We start from the raw sequence: 18,304 nt of genomic DNA on the forward strand, positions 1-18,304 counted from the left end.
CTTCTCCAATGCATGAAAGTGAAAATTAATGGAAGTTTAAATAAATCTGTGCTCAAATCCAACAAACTTTATATATTGTGTATATATATGTATGTATGTATATATATACACACACACACACACACACACACACACATTGATGGTGGTTTAGCTGCTAAGTCATGTCCAACTCTTGCAACCCCATGGACTGTAGCCTGCCAGGCTCCTCTGTCCATGGGATTCTCAAGGCAAGAACACTGGAGTGGGTTGCCATTTCCTTCTCCAGGGGATCTTCCCAACCCAGGGATCAAACCTGGGTCTCCTGCATTGCAGGCAGATTCTTTACCAACTGAGCTGTGAGGGAAGCCCATATATACATGGGCTTCAGTTCAGTTCAGTTCAGTCGCTCAGTCGTGTCCGACTCTGTGACCCCATGAATTGTAGCACGCCAGGCCTCTCTGTCCATCACCAACTCCCGGAGTCTACCCAAACCCATGTCCATCGAGTCGGTGATGCCATCCAACCATCTCATCCTCTGTTGTTCCCTTCTCCTCCTGTCCCGAATCCTACCCAGCGTTAGGGTCTTTTCCAATGAGTCAACTCTTTGCATGAGGTGGCCAAATTATTGGAGTTTCAGCCTCAACATCAGTCCTTCCAGTGAACACCCAGGATTGATCTCTTTTAGGATGGATTGATTGGATCTCCTTGCAGTCCAAGGGACTCTCAAGAGTCTTCTCCAACACCACAGTTCAAAAGCATCAATTCTGAGGCGCTCAGCTTTCTTCACCGTCCAACTTGCACATCCATACATGACCACTGGAAAAACCATAGCCTTAACTAGACAGACTTTTGTTGGCAAAGTAATGTCTCTGCTTTTAAATATGCTATATCTAGGTGGGCTTATATATATATATATATATATATATATATATATAAATTGATTATATATATATAATAATATATATTATATATATATAACCAAATTAGGAATAAAAATAAACCTCTTTAACCTGATAAAGGAAATAAAAAAATATTCAAACAAATTATTAGAATAAAGTAAGTTTAGCAGTTTCCTGATAAAATACCAATATATAAAATTTAATTTTTGTATGCATGAATACCATTTCCTAGTATATAATATTAATACACAGATATAATACCAACACACAAACTCAACTCAATACATAAAATATGATTTTATTTGTACACAATACCAGTAACATTTCCAATAGAAACAACATACACCAAAATGCACCTAGGAGCAAAATAATGTATAAAAATTTAAAGGAGAAAATTATAAAAATTTACAGAAAAATAGAAAATAAAGCATAAAAATAAGGGATGTAAATATCACATTTGTGTATGAAAATATTCAATATCTTAAAGGTAATTTCTTTCTGAAGTGATTTAGAGATTAATGGGTAATTTTTAAAATTATTTGAAAGGATTATTAAGTGGAATTAGCAATATAAATGATAGAATAAAGGACCAAAAACAGCTAAGATTTTTCAAAAAAAGAGCCAGAGGAAGATTCATACTGTCTTGAATATAAAAATTTACTATCAATACATGAAAAATTAGAACAATATTTTATGAGCCAGGGTAGACTGAGAGGTCAGGATCATATCCACTCTGTATTTCAAAGACTAATTCATGGCAGTACTTCATTGCATTATCAGTGGTGAAAGATGGGTTAATTATAAATAATGCATGGATTGCTCATTTGAAAAGAAAATAAAAGAACAAAAAATAGATCTTGACCCAATATCTTACACAAAACAAAATTCCAAATAGATCTAGTACTTAAACATGCATAGCCAACTTTACAAAGGAATGTTAGAATAAAGCCTTTGTGACTTTAAACTTGAAAAAAAGTTTATTTAAGAAAATAAAAGGCTAAAACCATAAAATAAAAATTAAATTCTGTTTCTCAAAAGATGTCATATGGAGATTGAAAAGAGAAAGCACAAACTTAAAAATGCTGTTTGTAATCTGTAAAACCAGAAAAGGGTTAGAGTAAGAAATTGATAACCTAATTTTTAAATCAAGAAGAAAAGACAAGTATTTTAATATAAAAATAGATGAAATATCCAAACAAATATTTCAGAATAGGAAAATACAAACGGAGCCAAAATTATATGAAAATATTCTCTCAACTTTATTAGAAATCAGAGAACAGCTAATTAAAACTATCACTTTTGTAACATTGCAACATCTGAAAATATCAAATACTCTTAAGCACGTGAAGTAGTCACTGAAAGTAAGGATCCAAGTTGAAACAATGACTTTGGAAAACAATTTTGGCATGATTAGTAAGCTTGAGAATATCTGATGACCCAGCAGTTCTGTTTTCTAAAATACATAGCCTTGAGAAACTTTTCTGTGTAGTTACCAGAAGAGATATAAAAGAACATGTGCAGCAGCACTACACTTAATTAAAAAAAATTATTCATCAATAGTGTACCACATAAATAACTAATGGACTATTCATTCAATGGGATACAACAGTGAAGATGAGTTAGTACAATACAGATTAATCTCAAAATCCTATGTTGTGTGAAAGAAGCAATTCATCATAGAATATAGAATATTTTCCCCTCTACTTAATACCCCAAACCAGCTAAAACTAAACAATACATATTTAGGGATAAATACAGATGTGATAAAAATGCTAAGGCATGGGACTCCATGCTCCCACTGCAGGAGATATGACTTCGATCCGGGTCAGAGAGCTTGAACCTACATGCCACATGTAAGACGTCACATGCTGCAACTAAGACCTGGCACAACCAAATAAATAAATATTTTAAATATGGTAAGGCAAAATTGCATTGTTAGCACAAAAATTTCAGCTACCTCTGATGGCAGTGAAATAGAATGTTAGCAGAAGGACGAGTAGGAGTTTTCCAGGTGATTCTTAAGCTTGGTGTTAGGTACAGGGGTGTTTATTTTATTTATTTTTATTAATGTGATTTAAAATGTACTGTATATATAATTTATACACTTTCTTTGATATGATATATTTCTCAATTTACTCAGTGAAAAAAATACTTTTCTCTTCTACCAGAGCACATTTTAATCTCTTGAACACTGAGCTAAAACTGTTTTGTTGTTTTGTACATTCCTAAACACTTGTTCACACTTCTGCACAAAATACTTTCTTTCAGCCATTTGATACCCTCCAAATATCTCCTTGGAGGGCCAAGACATCTTTATTTGCTTAGAAAGGATATGGGAAAGTACATCAACCCCTGTACTGAGAATTTACCATCTATCAGGTATGCTCTATAATTTTAACATCTGTCTTACTTAATTAGCATACTCATATCCTGAGGTATTATTATTCCCATTTTTACTTGAAGAATCAGAGGGCCATCCACATGCAGAGCTGTGATTTGAGGCCAGGCTAGTTGGACATCAACTGCGTACTTTCATTCACTCCCTGTTTTCACAGATTTAGCATTTATTTCTGACACCTTGAGATCATGAGCTACTTGTGAGCAAGAACTGTGGGAGTGTGGTTTGGGGGAGAATGGATACATATGTATGTATAGCTGGATCCCTTCGCCATTTACCTGAAACTGTCACAACATTGTTTATTGGTTGTGAAAGTGAGTTAGTCCCTCAGTGGTGTCTGACTGTAAAAATGCTAAGGCATGGAACATCTCTGGTGGTTTAGTGCTACCATAGCCCACCAGATTCCTCTGTCCATGGGATTTTCCAGTCAAGAATATTAGAGTGGGATCCCATTAACTTCTCTGGGGGATTTTCCCGACCCAGGGTTCAAACCTGGGTCTCATGCATTGTAGGTGGATTCTTTACTATCTGAGCCACCAGGAAAGCCTGTTAATTGGCTATATCCCAATACAAAATAAAAAGCTAAAAAAAAAAAACAAACAAACCAAAAAATAGCTATGTTACTTCATCCTCAGAGCCCTCAACTCTGACCCAGATTAGGGTTAGAGCACTCAGTAAATGCTCAATTAATGATTCATTATCACTGAGAGTTTTAAGACATTTTGGCCCACGTATTTATCATGAGTTATAACAGCCAGAATGAGAGAGAAACATTTTAAATTACTTAATTCAATGATCTTACATTATATGTATGTAAACCGAGGCCTGAAATGTTTAACTGGCCAGTCTCTGACACCACATCCACAGAACTAAGAGATATACCCATCTTTGTATCTCTTTTCTCCCTAGGCTTCTCTTTCAAACACCTCCCATTGTGGATTAGGCTATTTTTTCCATGTGGAGTTGGATAGGGTCCAGTTGAAGAGTTTAACACCGATCTGTTTGTCCAATCTATTTCCTAACTTAGGTGTTTTCCTTAGTGAATAGAGCTGAGGACATTTTAATTAATTTATTATGTCCCTTCAATTAAGGGACCCAATTAATAATTGAAATGGATTTTTAATTGGTTTATATCCTCTAGGGTATAATATTAATAACATAAATAAACTAACAGGTTTGCATTAAATTAGGATTCATCTATATGCATCTCTGTTGCCTCCCAATACGTTATCTATTCTTAACCTCCAAAACCGAATGTAACTTTTTAAATGAAGACATCCTGATGTGCTAGTTTTTTGTTATTGTTATTCCACTTTGAGGCAAGGTCATAGTGTTTTCTAGTTTGAAATGAAAAATACTGATGTTATTTTTATTTTTGGCACTAGATTCATAATTTCCCCAGTTCTTTCATGTGGAAATCACTTTTGAGTAGTCTCTCTTCTTCAACAGTCTATCTAATCATAGACTTAGGTACCACCTCAGAGAGGCAGATCATTTGTTTTTAGCTAATGAAATTGAAAATCAGAGAGGTTACACAGCATGCCTGAGCTCACACAGCAAGTTAGAAATAAGGATAGTGGTCTGTATTTAGACATCTTGTGGATTTTTCCCTCAAATATCATTTACTTTGGCCCTTCATTCCCCTTTGGGATGTTACCACACAAGACTACATTGGGATGAACCTTCCCTTCTGTTGAGAATAACTGAATGACTTGTCTTATTGGGAAAAAAAAAAAATCAAATTTCTTTCTGTTAGTCCCAGCACTTAGCAAAATATCTAGGACAATAGTGTCTTATTACAAGTTATTCAGGGTAAACTGCCCAACGGCTTCTAGCATTTTCTCTTGCCTGTAGTGTTAAATGAATGCACCCTCAGAAGGACATTCCAGTACAATCCACCCTTGAATGGTTGGTCTAATTTATTTTTGCAAAATTGTTTCTGATATTTCTCTTATATAAATTATCTTCCCTAAGTAGCTACCATGTTTACCATCGAATCCCACTGACATACTTTCTTCCCTGCCTCCAGTTCTGAAGACTCCTCTAACTCAGTGGTTTGCAAAATGTAGTCCTCAGGCTATGATCTGAGAACTTGGTAAAAAAAAGCTGATTCTTGGCCCTTCTCCTCACTAATTCTGGGGGTGAGTTCTACACTCTGTTTTAACAAGTTCTCCAGGTGATTAGGATGCATGAGAAAGTTTGAGAACTGCTATTCTAACTTAATGGATGAAGAAAGGGATTTCTTAGGTCTTACAAGTCTTTCAAGACTTCAATTTTTCCTAAGTGGATAAAGGAAACCCTTTCTAATACTCACTCACTCTAATACCTTAAACTCCTCCTTTAACAGAATCAAATTTTCTATATTTGGAATATATGCCTTATTATTCCCAAGTGAAAACTGAGGGCAAGTATTCCAGGCTTTATCTCTGATTATTCTCCCACATAATCCCTCACACTTGTTAATGCATCAATATTTACTTATCGAATCACTGTATGTGCATGTGCTCATTCACATCTGACTCTTTGTGACCCCATGGACTGTAACCCATCAGGCTCCTCTGCCCGTGGAATTTTCCAGGCAAGAATACTGGAATGGAGTGCCATTTCCTTCTCCAGGGCATCTTCCCAACCCAGGGATTGAACACACATCTCTTGCATCTCCTGCATTAGCAGGCAGATTCTTTACCACTAGCACCACCTGAGAAGTGCTATTGTATTACTAGAGGCAGTAATGATAATGATGATCATGATAATTTTTAGAGTGGATATTTGTCCTGTTTGTGGTCCAATGACATCTTTTCCATATTCTTTCTAAGGTTGGAAACTCCTTTTTTCCAAGAAATTGGAAATTAGAATAGAAAAAATTCTATTTTCCCAAAATAAAAGACCAAACTCCCCCAATTTCTCTTATAACTAGTGCATGGCTCAATCAATGGAAAGATTTAAAAACCCAGTGATACAGAGAAGAACAGATGGAGAATTCCTTTTATCTCCTGTAGTGGTCTCAGTAGCAATGGCTATCTGTTAAATTCTGGCAAAGAAGTGGGGTACTTTAGGTAAATTCAAGTTCCTTAGCAATGGCAAGTTCCAAGAAGACAGTGGTGTTCTAATGTCCATGGTGGCACCAGCATATTCTTGCATTTCTTATCAGACAAGTTTCTAAAAGCTTAGCATTTAGTCTGACTCCTCGGCCTACTCACCAGTTCTGTGGGCAACCCAGTATCTTTCCATGCTTTTCTTAATAACTCAGAGTCAGTATTTGTTGCTTGCACTGTAGCACCCTGACTGATGTAGTAATAATAATGACTGTTATATTTGATTGAGTAGTTGATATGTCTATTAGGTTGCACATGCATCCCAAATATAACAGAAAATTAACTAATCTGAAAAGACAAAGATTGCAGAATAAGTCATATTTGTTTGCCTTCTGTCAGGCCTCCATACACAAATATGAATATTTGACACTCTCATTGTTCCAGAGGGACAGCATGGGGTAAAGGCTAACACATTCTTTTGTGTTGTAAACTACATCATCATTGCTCAAGGGGACAATGGGCGTTGCCCTCTACCACCTGTGTCTGGGTGTTGCTAAGGTCTTTCCTTTGTCAGCTCACATTTCCAATCTTTAAGGTCAAGGTTCTCTGCTCCTGGCACATCTTCGATGGGTAAAAGGAAGCATTCACATACCAAAGTTCAGGCAGCATGACTGGGAAAATCACCCATCTGACCCAGAGAGACTCTCTTCTTGGAAAATTACTAACTTATATCCAACTATAAAAATCTCACTTTGAATTGTCTAACAATGTGAATCTCATTCAATGTTCACAAAATCTGTGAGGTGGTTGCAGAGGGTGTCATTCTTACTTTACAGATGAGGCTCCAAAATGTAAAAATCAAGGTCATGGTTACATACCTCGATGTTAGCAGAACTAGGATTTAATTTCCTGTTGACCTAATTCAACAGCCTTTATTCTCCCTGCTGAAATGCTGTCTTGCAAGGAAGGCCTCCTCTCTACAGTCTTTCTGTATACTCCTCTTCTCCTTCCCAGATTTTATTGATCACATTCTCCTTTAAGTCTTCAACATACTTCTGTTGGAGAACATAGAATACTTTGCCACTCACATTCCATACCTCCCTATCTGAACTATAGATTACTGAGAACACAGATTATGCTTTCCATGTTTCCCATGTTCCTAGCATAGTGCATGGATTATAGTATTTGCTTAATAAATATTTATCACAAGAATGGATGGGTGAATAAAAGCAGAGGGAAAAATCCAATACTGTATAGATAATTATGACATGTTCACTTAGCATTCCCCCGAAACACACAAGTCAAATGGGAAAGAGAGCTCTGGAACTATCCTTTAAACTGGAATCGACTCACTATGGTCCACTTCAGAGAAAATAGCTACACTCTTTGAGTTCATTACAAATAAAACCCAACTACTCCAACATTCCAGTGCAGCTGGCTTGCCTGGCTACTATCTAGATCCCTTCATAATAACACACACGGCCGTTTCATTACTGACAGGGGGGTCTTGGAACCACATAAAGAATGCTCTATGTGAGGCTGAAGTGGCAGTGTTGCTGCTCCATTGCAGCTGAAGGTGTCCTCATCTAGGGAAGGACTTCTGGATAATGAACCTTAACTGCCAGTCCCCATCAAGTGAAGTCAAGACACTTTTCAAAGCCTAGGAGTCATTTGCTTGCATTAGATGGTGTCTGAGCTCTAGAGGTTGGTGTGGAACCAGCAATGTATGTAATGAACATTTATGGAATTAAATGCTATGGCCATCATGATTACACAAAATGAAAAACAAATAAAGATGTGACCATGCAATCTGCTTGCATTGCATTCCACTTGGAGAATCCAATTTGTAATTCTGAGGGAGGGAAAATACTATCTCTTCCCATTCCTTTCTTTTAAAAGAGGTGGCAGGGGAGAGGAAGTAGTGCATAGGTTCCGAATTCCAAAAACCATGGTCTAATATTGGCTTCCTCTCTCATTCATTGTTGACCTTCAGAAAGTTACTTCCCATCCCTGAGACTCTGATTAATCTTCTGCAAAATAAGTATCATAATATCTTCCTCTCACTCTGCCCATAAGGATTAAATGAGATGATGTACATGAAGTATCTGCTGTATTGTAGCTGCTTGTTTAATTTTTTCTTATTTACCACTGATTTATCTGTGTCCTCCTTGCTCCTTTATCTCAGCACAGAAGTACATTGTGTTCTACTGAGGGTGACCTGCAGGCCTTTCTGAAAGAGAAGGTAGAAGACAAGGGAAAACAAGAGTTTATTAGTTATGCAAAGAATCCTTTCCTCCAAGGATGAACATTCTATAGGCAGGAGAAAACAATCCATGGGGACCTGGGCAATTTGAAACAGCTGTACACTGAGGAGGTTCATGCTGGGAGAAGACATTTCCTTTAAAGTGTTTCTGCATCTTCAAAGCACAACATTGAAAAAGGCCAAATGATGTTCCCTCTGCTGAGTAAAGCTGGGACAGCTGCTTTAACCTCACTACATGTGGAAAAAGGGCTTTGATGAACTGAGAGTGGCTTTATGGGCAGTGACTTCCTTCTTGGTCCTGGACCATAAGCAATTTGTGCAATGCAAATAGAACAGACTATTCCTTTTTTAATTTTTCTCTGTGTGGACTACCTCTGGTCCACAGGGATGTTGCTAAAGTGGTCTTTGAAGAAGGGAAGATTACTATTTGTGGGGTGATGCTGGAGATCTCGTTGTTTTGGGGTAAATGAGTATTAAAGATCATTTTGTCAATAAGTGTTCTATTCCAGGGCTGGACCCAGGCCCATGCAAGTGCACAGCTTAGTGGGTCTTTACATCTATATCAATAATTACAGTGGAGAATATTATTTTACATTTGAGTCTAAATATTCCTTCCAATTTTAGAGACAAATTCCAGAATTCTTAAATAAAAGAGTGATTTATGCTTATCTCTCAGAATTCCCCATCATTGTGATATAATTCAACCCTCTGAGTTTCCTCTATAAAGTTGGATGGGGCAGATAAGTCCATTCCACAGATGAGAAGAGTGAGGCTCAGTGAGGATGCCATTTGTCTAAGATGGTGCAGCTGGTTAGGAGCAACATCAATATCAGAATAACCATCAAGACCTATCTCACCAAGGTGGTGACATATTCTGTGGGCATTAGAGCTGAATTTAATATAAATAACAATAGAACAACATCCTGTTTCATAAATTTTATAAAACATGACTATGTGAACACATTTCTAGGGTTCTTCCCAGGGCTATGGATGGAGTCTGAGCAAGTGAAGGCCCTGGAGTGTGACCTTCACTCTCTTCACAGTAAATGACTTCTGCTTCTGCAAAGGAACATGCTAGCAAGAGACTTTTGCCTGGCAACATGCACTTGAGTGATAACTCATTATCATTATGATTACTCTCTTTGACTTACGTCATCTCTAAAGTGGCCGGGAGGTATACTACTCAAGATGGGAGCAGGGGGAAACCTGGATGAGTCCTGCTGAAGTTTACTGTTGCCTTTAAAACACCTGTACCCAACCTATTCATCCCCAGGACTCCCATTTCTTCCTTGGGGAGGTTATTCTTCCCCAGAGCCTGCTCTGTTTGGCCGCTGGTTCAGGTCCCATGCCATGCTTTACAGACTGAACATAGCTGCTCCTCATAACACACATAATCTGATTCAGCTAAAAGCCTACCCCTTCTTCATTCTTTCCGATCTCCCTTGCTTTTTGGGAATTTGTATTGTGTCATCTCATTTTCAGAGGTCATAACTTTCCCTTTCCATTGGTTTTCTTTTTGCAGCTTTAAAGAATGATTTTTGTGGTTTGTTTTTGGAACCCCATGGAAGCTTTGTAAGCACCCATCTGCCTTTTTTATGTCAAGTCCAGTCATCATTGCTCATTTGAACCACGTGCTGGGCTCACGTGCTGTGCAGAGTAGGCAGAGCAGGCAGTTGACTAGGCGTCAGGAGACTCAAGTTCTAATCTTAACCTTGCTCCCCTCTTCATATCTGACCTTGCATCATAGTCTTACATTTTTGTATTCTGGAAATAATGGATTCACAGTGCAATATGTTAGGTGGAAACTTTAAGCAATGACTTCCATGTGGTTGGGTTGCATAAGAAAATAATGATAGACCTTTTTAAAAACAAAAAACATGAGTTTTAGCAAGCTCCAGGAGCAGGAGATGGACAGGGAAGCCCTGAGTGCTGCAGTCCATGGGGTCACAAAGAGTCGATTACAACTGAGTGACTGAACTGAACTGCAACATTCAAGAGGTGTAACTAGAAAATAATTTGATTTATTCCTCCAGTGACCATTCAAACACATACTGCAGGACTAATGTTTTCCCTTACCTTTGAGTGGAAACTATGGCATAGTCCATGACTCTGAAGCTATAAAAGTGATTCTAGCTCAGTAATTAGTATGTCTAGTACAGTAATGAAAAAGTAACATTTCTCTTGAAATTACAAAAAAAAATATATTTTTTATTGAAAGATAATTGATATACAGAATTTTGCTGTTTTCTGTCAAACCTCAACATGAATCAGCCATAGGTATACATATATCCCTTTCCTTTTGAACCTCCCTCCCACTTCCCTCCCCAGTCCCACCCCTCTAGGTTGATACAGAGCCCCTGTTTGAGTTTCCTGAGCCATACAGCAAATGACCCTTTTTTTTTTTTAATCAAATTTTCAGGCTCAGTCTCAGATCTTGTGAATCATAGGAAGAGACAGATAGTCACGATGATGTTGCCCAAAGCATCACCAAGAGCCAAAAACGCAGATGGCAGTTCCAATAAGCCATAGATAAGTCAGGAACTCAGGGAATAGCATGATATCGACACTAACCCTTTTCATCTATATCTTAGATAACGATCCAGCTGAACTTGAACTTTGATCTGTTGGCCATGTGCAGCTCTTACAGGCACTTTTGGGCTCCACTTGGTCAAGCAACTCAATGAGCTGCCTCCTTGCTTAGCTTCCACTGGTGTTGGCAGCAAAATTCCTGGGGACAGCAAGCCTTCTCAAGGGCAGAGCTGGTCTTTAAAACCCCCGTAAGTAAGTGGTGTCCTTGTGCACGCTGGGGCACAGCAAGGCAGGGATCTGTGTGGCGCCTACTCTAAAATGCCACTGCTGATCCTGTGAAGGATCCAAGAGTGGATCAGATTCCCAAGGCCTCAGCTGGCGGGTCTGTAGGAAAATCAGATTCCTGTGAGTCCTTAGAGGTCACAGGAGGGTGTATGATTGCTCCTGGTCAGAGGCAGGGTGGCTCAGGACAGAGACAGGAAGGGGATGGATTAGGGGGAAAAGGGAATGAAATATGGCCAGAAGAAACTAAATGTTATCCTTTTTCCAGTTTCTCTAGAAGGTACGTGTGTCTCAAGTACTACCCAGAAAGGTGGTCTTTAATCTCAGCAGCCATAATCACATATCAAGGGACAACACACACAAACACACACACCCCTCATAAATGACTCAGCTATGAGTTCATGAGTCTCACTCAAAGTAGCAACACAACTGAAAATTGAGTGTGTATATAAACACTGCTGCCTGCCCCCCACCCCCACCACATACACTCATATATTCAGAGCATACTTCACTCCACCGTTGGCAGAATCTCAAATTCAAAGCAATGTTTAACCCTTTATTAGACACTTGGCCTTTGGATCCAAGAACTATAATGCATTCACATTTATATTTCCTTTGGCACCACAGTACCTGGAACTCTGTAGCAAGGGTTTTTAGGATAAATTAACAAAGGTACCAGAAACTATTTGGGTACATTCTTTCTTAGTGTTGAAAGATGGATATGATCAAAAGCCTCCAAAGTCATTTACAGGATGAACTGTAGCAAGATAGAAATGTTCATTTTATCTTTAAATGGAGAACATCCGGTATCCATGAGATTTGAGAGCTCGTAACTGAAAGCAAGTGAACTTAAACTTAGTAAAACCCACCAAACAATTAATTCCAAGACAGATATAGGTTAAGATAAAAAAAAATTGCAAAGCCATATGAGTTTAATAGTAAAACAATGGTCACACTGTACTATCATCAGTTGCATAAAACTCTGTCTCTTTTACTAAAAGTGAGTTACTTGAAGGTAGCAGATGCATTGCTGCATCTGTATTCCTGATACCTGGAACTGTAGGCCAGATATACTGTAAGGGGTTGTTATATACTGATTAGAGTGCAAAGAAATGTAAATATTGACAAAAATCTATTTGAAGTGTATGTTTACTTCAACATCACATATGTACCTTTTCCAATTGACCTTGGAAGGAAAACACTTTGTCATTGAAAGGGAAGAGAATGTGTACCGAGACTTTCCAGTGTTTATTTTTACATTGAACATCAACCAGACCCCAAGGCTAATGCTATTGACCTGTAACATGCATAGAGACACGGCAAAGCAACTGGTCGCTTGGTCAGTGAGCTGAAAAGCCAGAAGGATCCTGTCCTCAATGGGACACTGCCATCTGGTGTATGCCCCAGGTTAGACAACCAGGGAGGATATGGGCCAGAAAGGTGGGTAGGCAAAGGTAGCATTTGAGTTCACACACTACCAAGATGCTATGTAGACAAGAATGATCACCTATTGTTTGGCATCTTGGGGATGAAAGTGTAAATTTTCCAGAGATGGGATGGAGAAGATGCTTAATAGTATGGAAAAAAAAATCCTCAGTGTCCGCAATTGGGTTAAGTATTTCACATTGTTTATTTCATTTAATCCTCAGAGTCACCAGCAAGTTAAATATTCAAATACTTACATTATGAAAGTGAGGAAATGGAGGTCCAGAGAAGTAATGTGCACAGGTAAAACTCATAATCTAACCACTACTCTCTTTCCCCTGTACTTTGCTACCCTATGATTTTTATTGCAATAAACAGCCTCTGAAGAAGAATGTTCTTTTCTTTGTCTAAAAGCTTTAATAGAGCTAGATAGTCCTCAACAATCAATAATCTATTGCAGTGGATAAATGCACTCAGAATTCCTGAATTCTAGTAGCTTATCATCCAGGTAGAAAGAGACAACCAAGTATTAAAATGAGTTAACACTTGGAAAATTAGTGCAATATCAAGGCCAAAAATATTATGCAAACAATATAGGTCAATAATTGCCATTAATTAAAAATTTCATGAGTTAAAGGAAAATCTGAATACTAATCCTGAGTTGATTTAAAATTTTGATATTTAAAAATTTTTTGATTCTACGTATAAATGGTATCATAGAGTATTTTTCTTTATCTGAATTATTTGACCTAATATAATGCCCTTAAGATCCATCCATGTTGTTGCAAATGTCAGGATTTTTTGTGTCCCATGGCTGAGTAATATTCCACTGTGCATGCCAATGTGTGTGTGTGTGTGTGTATACATCTTTTTATCCATTCATCTATTAACGGACACGTAGATTGTTTCCATGGGTTGGCTATTGTATATATGCTGTGATGTCCATGGAAATGCAGACATTTATTTATCGTTTCCTTGGGTATACACTGGAAGTAGTAGTTCTATTTTAAATTTTTTGAAGAGCCTCTATACTGTTTCCATAATGGCTGCACTATAATTTTTATTTTTAAAATACCATCTTAAAATGTTATTTATCTATGGGGGGCCAAGAGAGGAATGAATTGGGAGATAAGGATTAGCAGATGCAAACTGTTATACATATGTGTCACTGAATCACTTTGCTGTATACCAGAAACTAACACAACATTATGAGACAACTGTACGTCAATAGAATAAAAATTTTAATGCTATTCATCTTGATCACTGCAATTTGGAGCTTCCTTAAATTTTCTGCCTGGAGGGAGAGTCTAACTAGTCCTAGTCCTGAGGAATTTATAGTTGAATGGATGGCAACAGTCTAGAAAAAAATCCTAGTTCAGCGTAATGACTGTCAAAGACATTTTGACTTGTTCACTATTACCAGTATGCATCTTGTTTTCTCATATGAAAAAAGTTATGGTTTCATAGCAATTTTTTTGATGATAAGACATTGGTAGAAACATAATATGATCACTATTATAAGTCCTATATTCTTCTGGCTTTTTATGTGTTTTATATGAAAAATAAATGTTTTATCTCTACTCAAAATTCACTGGAAAATTAGATGAGCTGTTGGATATAACATCATAATTTTAAAATGATGCATATCTGTTAAAGATTCTAATTATAGAATGAGGGACACTTGTTATGATGGGCATCTCAAGAGATTTTTTGTGAGTGTCTATATAGTGTTAATGCAGAATATATTTTTGTGTCTGATTTTCAAATTAAACCATAAATATCACAAGAGAAAAATATTTTCTATTAACATGTTACAAATTTAGAATAACTAGAGTGTCAGCCCATAGGTTGTCACTAAAAGTATATTTATGGTAAAAAGTTGCCTAAAGTAGGAAAATGTCCTTTCTAATAGGAGATGTCTGAGGCATGCTTAATGCAACAATAAGTCAAGAACATTCTTAAGAAACAAGCCATCCCAAAGAGGACCTTGTAGAGCCCTAAATGGGCTTCCCTGGTGGCCCTAGTGGCAAAGAACCTGCCTGACAGTGCAGGAGACCTAAGAGATGTGGATTTGATCCCCAGATTGGGAAGATCCCTTGGAGGAGGGCATGGCAACCCACTCCAGTATTCTTGCTTGGAGAATCCCATGGACAGAAGAGCCAGGTGGGCTACAGTCCATGGGGTCACAAAGAGTTGGACACGACTGTAGTGACTTAGCATGCATGCGCAGAGCCTCAGACAAAGATTTAAAATATTTCCAAACAATACAGTATCCTCAGAAAATTTCCCTTCTGATGTTTGAGGCTTTTGGCCCAGAGAGCACAAATCATAAAACTGAAGAGATGCTGTCAAGGCTTTGTTTATTAAATTAAGACATAGTTCTTCTCAGCTTAAGTTACACTAACTGTGTTTCAACACATAGCAAGCAGAGATTAAGAAGGATGCATCATGGTAAACAATTGCCTCATATTCCCTAATGCTATGTCACAATCTAGACCTTTCTTCAGAGAAGATTTAGTTGGAGCTTCCATCACACACCTCCCGGTAAGAATACCATTTAATGTTCCATTAGCAAAACAGAACATTTGGAAGACATAATGAAGAAAATTCTCAGAAGAACTCAAAGATTACTTGAGGGAAGACCTTTTTTTCCTATTAATCTTGTGGCTAAGTTGGAGTCTGGGTAAGTTGTACAAATCCCTTTGTAATTTGTCTGGGAGAATAAGATTTCAGTCAGGCAAGGTACTTACGATTGTGAAACCAACTTGTCCCCAGACATAAAGCATGCTAATTGGAAAGCTGTGGGCAGAATTCCTGCCAAAAAGCAGGGAATCTTCTCAAATATGAATGATGATCTCTTGCCAAACTTTTGGATGCTATCATGAATCTGGTAGCCTACAGTTTTATGTTACTTCATCGTGCCTTTGATCTTGCTGTTGGTGACCCCTGAAGAAGTATCACTGCCCTGTGATGGGGCTGTGAGACACAATGTAGAAGCCTCTCTCTTGCTCTCTCTCTCTCTATCTCTCTGTGTTTGTGGGAGATGAGCTAGTGCCTATGTGAGTGGACACATCCCATAAAGGATGTGTTGTATTGTAAAGAATGCATTGGAAGACTAAAATTGATATTAATGAATATGTTTAGGAGTCATACTAAGCTCAACAAGGAAGTGAAGTTGTTCTAAACTCAGAGAATGTGGCACTGAGTAACTCATGTGGAGGTTGGAGATTGTAACATAGCAAATTATCACAGAGGAGAAGCAAGAAGTCTTCCAACTATGTCAGGAAAATTTTTTTTAACAGAACAATAACATTGGCTGTAAGATGCAGCTGTCTGATCACATAAGCTGCATAGGGATGCTGAAGTGCTCCTAACTTATTTTTGAGCAGCTTAACAAAATCAATGCTGTTTCTCCAGTTGCCTAATTTACTCCACAGAAGTGGTCTCCACCTCGAATCTCAACCAGAAGTTGATTTGGCAGGCAGGCACCCTTGGCAACTGGGGACATCAACAATGAGGAAAAAGCCTGGAACCTTCCCCTTTGCCCAGGAAGAGGTCAGAACCTTGGCATCTCACTTTGGGAAGATTGCCAACTTTGAGTTTCAGACAGCCCATTAAATGATTGATCTGAACTGCCTATTACTTCGTGGCTAAGGACTTCACCATTTAGCCAAAGTGGTCACATAGACACCTGATGAGTATTTAGGTTGTCATGCCAAAGTCATTTTTGGCCTTTGTTTTTGGACACCGGTAAGAGCAATTGTCAACTCACTGAATAATTGATTGCAAAGAGGGTTTCTCTAGATGGGAACTCAAACTTCTTATGAAGAATTCCAGAGAAGAAATTTCCTTGTGGAATAATGGTTTAAGAAAAGGCATAATAAATCCTTGCATTTATATACACTTTATAGTTTAATATAATGGTTAAGAGCACAGGTGTTAGATTTAGACTGATACAGATTCTTGAGTTATGTTAACTCCTATGAAAATCAATTGCTAAAAGTCAGATTCCATAATTTCTTAAGGGCTTTGACACTTACTAGTTGTGTGGCCTCAGGCAAATATTCTCATCTCTTCAGTGACCTTGTTGGTGAAACTGTGATAATAATGCCTAAATAATAAGGATGGTTTGAGGATTTGAAAACATGCTATCCACAATATAATAGGTGTAAATATAATTTTGTATTATAGCTCCTTACAAGTAACTGATCAGTGGAAAATAAAAAATCTATTTTATATATATGAAGACCTTCAAATTAAAGATTTAGAGTCAGGAATAGAGTTTTACAAGGATGATCCAGGCAAACTAGCCAAGTTAGTTGAGTTATTTAAACTTTCCTGAAATTAAACAAAGAAACAGTGTCCACTGGTAAGAAACACCTTAATACCCCAGCTAGTGTCATATATTTGTCATCTATCTACAGTGTGATTGAAGCCTAAGAGTGCAATTAAGTATTCCTTATCCCTCTTGTAGCATCATGGAAAAGTGTGGAATTATGTTGTCAGATAAACCTAACTTGCATCCTGGCTTGACTGCTTACTGACTGTGTAATCTTGGAAAAATAATTTAACTTTTCTAATCTTCACCTATAAAATGAGACTAATAAAAGTTCCTAGCTCACAGAGTTGAGAAAATTCAATGAGACAATGCTTGTAGCATGCTCAGCCTTCAGCCTGGCATATAGTAACAATATAACAAATATTAACTACTATTATTACATCTAGAAGAATAAAAGTAAACAAAAATATATTGAGTACTGACTATAGGTCACTCTGCCAGATCCTTTATCTGTATTATTCTTTTTTATTCTCTCAGCTTCTCTGAAAGATGGGCAGTGTGATTGTTATCTGTATAAATGAGATATCTGAGGCTCTGAGAGGTTTTTGAAATAGAGCTGTTATACCCATCAACTGTTCAGACGTTGCTTTAAAGAAACATATACTACTACTCTCTTTGCCAGGCACTGTTTTAGGTACTGTGGAAACCCCTATTTCCTGTCTTCATGAAGCTTATGCTGTAGTGAGTGGTGAGAAAGCTGAGTTGAGAGTGGCATTGGGGGCACTAGAGAGGTTGGGCCATGTCAGTCAACTCATGAGAACCTTGTAGACCATTGTAAGGATCATGGCTTTGACTTTCAGAAGAATGCAGGGCCCCTGTATTTCCTTTGACGGTCTTTTTTTTTTTCTTTAATAATCACCGTATTGGTTTTAACATTAAGATTCTGACCCACGGTCTATAACCTAGAACCCTAAAGGTATTAGAGGACCACTGCAGGCAGTCACCAGACAAGAGGCCCTGATGTGTGTTTCCTGGGCAGGTAACAGTGTTGCCTTGGATGCTCTTTTATGGTGAAAACTATTTCAAGACACCCAAAGGTCTCTTCTGCCGCTTTGGCTATCCTAGTGATGCAGGCAGTGGTCAGAATCAAAATTGAAATGGGACTTGACTTTATGGCTAATATTATTTTTCTTTTTGGGAATCTCGAATCCCTTC

The 18,304-nt window shown here is 37.8% G+C and overlaps 2 long non-coding RNA genes across 2 annotated transcripts in view; one reads left to right on the plus strand and one right to left on the minus strand.

Moving 5' to 3' along the window:
• LOC145527838 (uncharacterized) overlaps positions 1-18,304 on the plus strand; it is a 93,891-nt gene that overhangs the window by 29,863 nt on the left and 45,724 nt on the right. Inside the window, exons 3-4 of the long non-coding RNA XR_014069932.1 lie at positions 3,147-3,257; positions 13,035-13,113. This is a non-coding gene — a long non-coding RNA (uncharacterized LOC145527838). The remainder of the gene's footprint in view (positions 1-3,146; positions 3,258-13,034; positions 13,114-18,304) is intronic.
• LOC145527854 (uncharacterized) overlaps positions 8,458-18,304 on the minus strand; it is a 122,001-nt gene continuing 112,154 nt past the window's right edge. Inside the window, exon 7 of the long non-coding RNA XR_014069964.1 lies at positions 8,458-8,541. This is a non-coding gene — a long non-coding RNA (uncharacterized LOC145527854). The remainder of the gene's footprint in view (positions 8,542-18,304) is intronic.

Source organism: Giraffa tippelskirchi, chromosome 1 (assembly GCF_054371585.1).
Source record: "Giraffa tippelskirchi isolate mGirTip1 chromosome 1, T2T-mGirTip1v1.2.pri, whole genome shotgun sequence".
Classification (NCBI taxonomy): Eukaryota; Metazoa; Chordata; class Mammalia; order Artiodactyla; family Giraffidae; genus Giraffa; species Giraffa tippelskirchi.